Consider the following 6,383-nt stretch of genomic DNA (forward strand, 5'->3'; position numbering starts at 1 on the left):
ATCCCTTGTTTCTTGAAGTAACTGTTGAGATGGGCGTTGCGGAAACCGAATGGAAAGGTGAAGGGTGGAGTCATCAGCGTATGAGTGGATAGGGTTAGATGTACAGCTTAGAAGATCATTGATGAATAAAAGGAAGAGAGTTGGTGATAGGACAGAGCCCTGAGGAACACCACTGTTGATAGATCTAGGAGAAGAACGATGGCCGTCTACAACAGCGGCTATAGAACGACCAGAAAGGAAGCTAGCGATGAAGGCACAGATAGAAGGATAGAAACCGTAGGAGGGCAGTTTGGAAATTAAAGATTTATGCCAGACTCGATCGAAAGCCTTTGAGATGTCAAGTGCAATGGCAAAGCTTTCGCCAAAGTCCCGAAAGGAGGATGACCAGGAGTCTGAAAGGTAGGTGAGAAGATCGCCAGTGGAGCGTCCCTGACGGAACCCATACTGACGATCGGAAAGAAGGTTGTGATAGGAAAGATGCCTTAAAATTTTTCTATTAAGAATTGACTCGAAAACTTTTGAAATACAGGACGTTAAAGCAATTGGACGATAGTTGGAGGGTTGGGAGTGGTCACCCTTCTTTGGGACTGGCTGAATGAGAGCAAACTTCCAGCAAGAAGGAAAGGTACAAGTTGACAGACAAAGGCGAAAGAGTTTGCCTAGGCAGGGTGTAAGCACAGAAGCACAGTTCTTGAGAACAACAGGAGGGACCCCATCAGGCCCATATGCCTTGTTAGTACTGAGGCCAGTGATGGCAGAAAATACATCAACTGAAGAAATTTTAACGTCAGCCATGAGGAAGTCAGAGAGGAGAAGTGATGGAGGAACAGCACCGGAATCGTCTAAGGTGGAATTGGAGGAGAAAGTCTGTGCGAAGAGATCTGCTTTATCAGTAGAAGAAATAGCTACAGAACCATCAGAGTAGAAAAGAGGAGGGAAGGATGATGAGGTAAAGTTGTTAGAAAGATTTTTGGCAAGGTGCCAGAAGGAGCGGGAAGAATTCGAGTTGGAGAGTTGAGAGCATTTAGTATGGATGAAATTATTTTTAGTAGAGCGAAGAACAGACTTAGCACGATTCCGGGCAGAAACGTAAAGATGATGTGATTCAGGGGTGGGTTGGCTCCGGTACCTTTTGTAGGCCCTCTCCTTGTTGCGGATAGCATTAGAACAAGCGTGATTAAACCAAGGCTTTCTTGCGTTAGTCAAAGGATATGAGAAAGGAATGTATGCTTCCATGCCCGAGAGAATAACCTCCGTAATGCGCGAGGCACACTCAGATGGCTCCCGGCCATGGAAGCAATAATCATTCCAGGGAAAATCAAAGAAGTACTGCCTGAGGGCCTCCCAGTTTGCGGCTCCAAAATGCCACAGACGACGTTTCCCTGGAGGGTCCACAGGCCTTACTGGAGTGATAGGACAGGTTAAGGTAATAAGGTTGTGATCGGAGGAGCCCAACGGAGAGAAAAGATTAACAGAGTAAGCAGAAGGATTAGTTGTGAGGAAGAGGTCAAGTATGTTGGAGCTCTCTCCAAGGCGGTCAGGGATTCGGGTAGGGTGCTGTACAAGCTGCTCTAGGTCATTAAGGATAGAAAAGATGTAGGCTTGTTCACCAGGTGGATCCGTGAAAGGAGAGGAGAGCCAAAGGTGGTGGTGAACATTGAAATCTCCAAGAATGGAGATTTCAGAGAAAGGAGAAATGGACAGAATGTGTTCCATCGTAGAAGTAAGATAGTCGAAGAATTTTTGATAGTCAGTAGAATTAGGGGATAAGTAAACAGCTCAGATATATTTAGTCAGAGAATGACAGGAAAGCCGAAGCCAGAGTGTGGAGAATTCAGAAGAATCAAGTTCAGGAACACGAGAGCAAGATAAGTCGTTGCGTATGTATACACAACAGCCACCTTTGGCTTTGAAATGAGTATAGAGAAAGTAGGAGGATACAGAAAAGGGTTTGCTGTCGGTTGCCTCAGACAGCTGAGTCTCCGTCAGAAAAAGAAGGTGAGGTTTAGAGGAGGAGAGGTGGTGCTCAACAGAGCGAAAGTTAGATGAAAGGCCGCGAATGTTGCAGAAATGAAGAAGAAGAGAGTCAGACAGTGGTTCCAGGCACCTTGAGTCATCACCGGGAGAGGGGCAGATGGCGGGGGCATTTATGGTCCCCCCCCCTGGGGACTCCGAGGCTTGATTGATAGACGCCATTTTTGTTGATTTTTGAAAAGGAAGTGTAGTGTGTACTTTGCATGTAGTTTGGTGAAGATAGTTAGAGAAATTTGTACTGGAGAGCATGCTGGCCTACTCTCTGTGTAACTGAGACACTGAAAAAGTTCAGCAAAGGGGGATGGTCAGGAACTAGTCCTGAGGGCTGATGAAACGGGAGCTCCAGCACTCCCTGTCATCAGCTTTCCATCCACCTCGGGAGTACTGCCCTGCTCGACTGGTGCTACAGTCTACTCCTCTGCCAATTCTGTAATTTGTACTTACTCATTAGTGTGAACTTAGGATCACATAAAGTATTATGTTTCTAGTGTAAATCAAATAAATTCCAAGGCACAGGTGCTGGGAGAAGCAATGCCTGGGTAAGGTGCTACCATGATCTCGGTAGAAAGGCCCTAGCAGATGTTTCGGTGGAGACACCGTGCCTTATAGTCACCTCGCCACACCTACCTCTGAGCCCTACCTCACCCACCACACTTACCCGTGTCTTGAGTATTAGTATTTTTTAGTAGTGGTGGTCCTAAGTAGGCAGGAGAATGTGTGTACTTTATTAAATTATAACCTAGACTTTAATAAGATATAATTTAAGGTAATTAGCCGTTATATTACCCTTTTTTTCTTATGCATGCAATAACTGCAGTTAAGGGGACGGGTTGTGCTTTGACTTTATATTCAGGTGGCAGTTAGCATGAAAGGGAAAACGGTCCGTCGTAAACACCCACCCCCGTTACATTACGTAGTCTCGATCTTGCCCTATAATCATCTATGATACGCCCCGCTGTAGTCGCTTTATATCCAGGAGAAAACTGACTAAGTCCACTAGTCTGACCGGCGTGAGAAAGAACATAAGAACATAAGAAGAGAGGATAACTGCAGTAGGCTGTTGGCCCATGCTAGGCAGCTCCTAGAAGAGTAACTGAACTACTAGAATGAGATAAGGATAGCAAAGAAGAAGGCTCTCCCCTGCCCTCCAAACCCTCCAGCCGAAGCCGGCAGGAAAAAGTCAGAAAGAACTCCACGCCGTATAGAAAAACTGGCGTGGACATTTTACAGGAAAGCGTGAAAGGAGAATAGAGACTATCATAGTGTAACCTGAAAAGGAAAAATTATAAGATTTTCTTTTTTCTATATCCACCTCTTATTAGTCATACGCTTATCTAGCCTAGGCTTGAAACTCTCAATGAAAGAGGCAGCAACTACTTTACTAGGTAGCTTATTCCATTCGTCTACTACTCTATTAACAAACCAATTTCTACCTATTTCCTTACTGAAACGGAATTTTTCTAGTTTGAAACCATTATTTCTAGTTCTATCCTGTATGCTCACTTTAACTACCTTGCTAATATCTCCCTTATTTATACCCTTCATCCACTTAAACACCTCAATTAAGTCTCCCCTTACTCTACGCCTCTCTAGCGAATGCAGACTTAGTCTTTTCAGTCTGTCTTCATATGACAGGTTCCGGACGTCATGTATCATTTTTGTTATTCTTCTCTGTACATTTTCTAACGAATTAATATCCATTCTATAGTAAGGACACCAAAATTGTACTGCGTAGTCTAAATGTGGCCTTACTAATGCTAGATAAAGTTTCAGTATTACTTTAGATGATCTATTGCTCACGGTTCTCGAAATATATCCTAGGACCCTATTTGCTTTATTTCTCGCATTGATACACTGTTGCCTTGGTTTAAGGTCGTTACTAATCATAACTCCTAGATCTCTCTCGCATTCCGATTTGTTAATTTCTTTGTTATCTAAGCTGTATTTAGTATCTCCAATGGTCTTGCCTACGTTAAGTACTTTACATTTTTCAACGTTAAATTCCATTTGCCAAGTTTTAGACCATTTGGACAATGTATCGAGGTCTTTTTGTAAGTTATGGCAATCGTCAGTCAAGTTAATGATACGCCCTATTTTTGTATCGTCGGCAAATTTGCTGATGCTGCTACTGACTCCTAAATCTAGATCATTTATATATATGATAAATAATAAGGGACCGAGTACTGAACCCTGTGGTACACCGCTAGTTACTAATCCCAGTCCGACTTAGTTCCATTTATTAATACTCTCTGCTTTCGTCCTTTCAGCCAGGATTCTATCCATTTTAAGATATCGCCGTCTATACTGTGTGCTCGAACCTTTCTAACTAACCTTTTGTGTGGGACCCTATCAAAAGCTTTACTAAAGTCCAGATAAATAACATTGTAAGCTTTATCGCTATCTACTGCCTCATAGACCTCCGAGTAGAATGACAACAAGTTTGTGAGGCAGGATCGTCCTTGCCTGAATCCGTGCTGACTTTCGTTTATAAGATTAAACCTTTCTAAGTGTTCTCTAATCTTATTTGCCAAAATTGACTCTAACATTTTTCCTACTATTGACGTTAGATTTATCGGACGATAATTCGACGCAGCTGATTTATCACCCTTTTTAAAGATGGGCACTACGTTTGCGGTCTTCCACGCCTCTAGAACTTCTCCTGAACTTAAAGAGTCATTAAATAATGTTAAAAGTGGCTGACATAATTCTTCTTTGGTTTCTTTTATAATTTTTGCGTATATATCGTCCGGACCTGGCGATTTTTGAGGTTTTAACTTATTAATTTCTTTCAATACTTCCTCCTTACTAATGGTTATTTTACTAAGAATATTTTCCGTATTCTCATGGTAAATATTTGCTGCTTGAGGGACCAGGTCTAGATTTTCCTTGGTGAATACTGATATGAAATAATTATTTAGGATGGAGCACATTTCTTTATCTTCACTGGTAATGTCACCTGATTCTGTTCTGAGTGGTCCTATCCTATCTTTATTTTTCTTACGGTACATTTGATAAAAATCCTTGGGCTTTTCTTTTGATTCACTGGAAACCTTAATTTCATAACTTCTCTTTGCTTTTCTTATCTCCTTCTTTACTTCTCTGTACATAAATGGTAGAGTTTCCTGGTTAAGTTACGATGTGGAGGTGGAGAGGGGAGGCTGTGTGACCACCAATGTTCTTCGTGCATTATGGGAAGGGGAGAGAAGGGGAGGAAAAATTTTTAGAATTTAGACAGTTTATTGAGACAAACAGTTATCCATACATATACGTATACAGGTATATCTATATACTACATTATCACCTCAAAAGGATGAGGACGCTGAGCCACTCTTCACCCTGCTCCGAGATATTACATACTAACATAAGAACATAATGTACTTTTCACCCTGCTCTGAGATATTACATAAGAGCATAATGTACTCTTCACCCTACTCATATATTTTGTTCAGTTACTCTTACATCACAATATAGCAATGTCTACTTAAGTATGTGTTTGATGTTTTTACAATTCAGTATACTTCCTATTTTATCGTTATTAAACATCCATACGACTTGTTCGGAGGAAGATGGGGAGGGAGGGAAATGTTGGGGAAGGGGGAGGGAGAGAGAGAGGGAGAAGGGGACAGGTACGGGAAGGATGGGTAGAAGGGTAGAATGTGTAAAATGTTTCGTATGGAGCACAGCTAATCCTTATCAGTCTGCCCACACTCTCAGAGCTGTATGCATGTGTTTGTATACCTTTCTCTTCCCTCGGGTATGTCCCTCATTATGCCACCACACGTACGTACCATGATCACCACAACTATCCCTGTTACCACACCTACCACTACCACCACAACTATCCCTATTACCTCACCTACCACAACTATCCCTGTTACCACACCTACCACAACAACCACTGCCACCACAATTGTCCCTATTACCACACCTACCACAGCCACCATTGCCACCATAACTATCCCTGTTACTACACCTACCACAACCACAACAATTTTTACTACAACTACCATTACCACCACAACAGTTACAATTACCACAACCACCACAACAGTCACTTTTACCATTACTACCACAATTACCACTAGTATCCGTCACCACAAATAGCACTTACTGCACCTGCCAATATTAGCACAACCACCACTACCATCACAACTATCACTATGACCACAACCACCATTTCCACCACAACTATCACCATTACCACAACTATCCCCTTTACTGCAACCACCACTTTTATCATCACCTCCGTTATCACAACTATCACTACTGCTATAACTGCCACAACCACCACTACCACCACAACCATTAATTATCACCACAACCTCCACTGCACCCAACCAAAACCACCA

Source organism: Coenobita brevimanus, chromosome 20 (genome assembly GCF_032717465.1).
Source record: "Coenobita brevimanus isolate Jiangsu-jjx chromosome 20, ASM3271746v2, whole genome shotgun sequence".
Classification (NCBI taxonomy): Eukaryota; Metazoa; Arthropoda; class Malacostraca; order Decapoda; family Coenobitidae; genus Coenobita; species Coenobita brevimanus.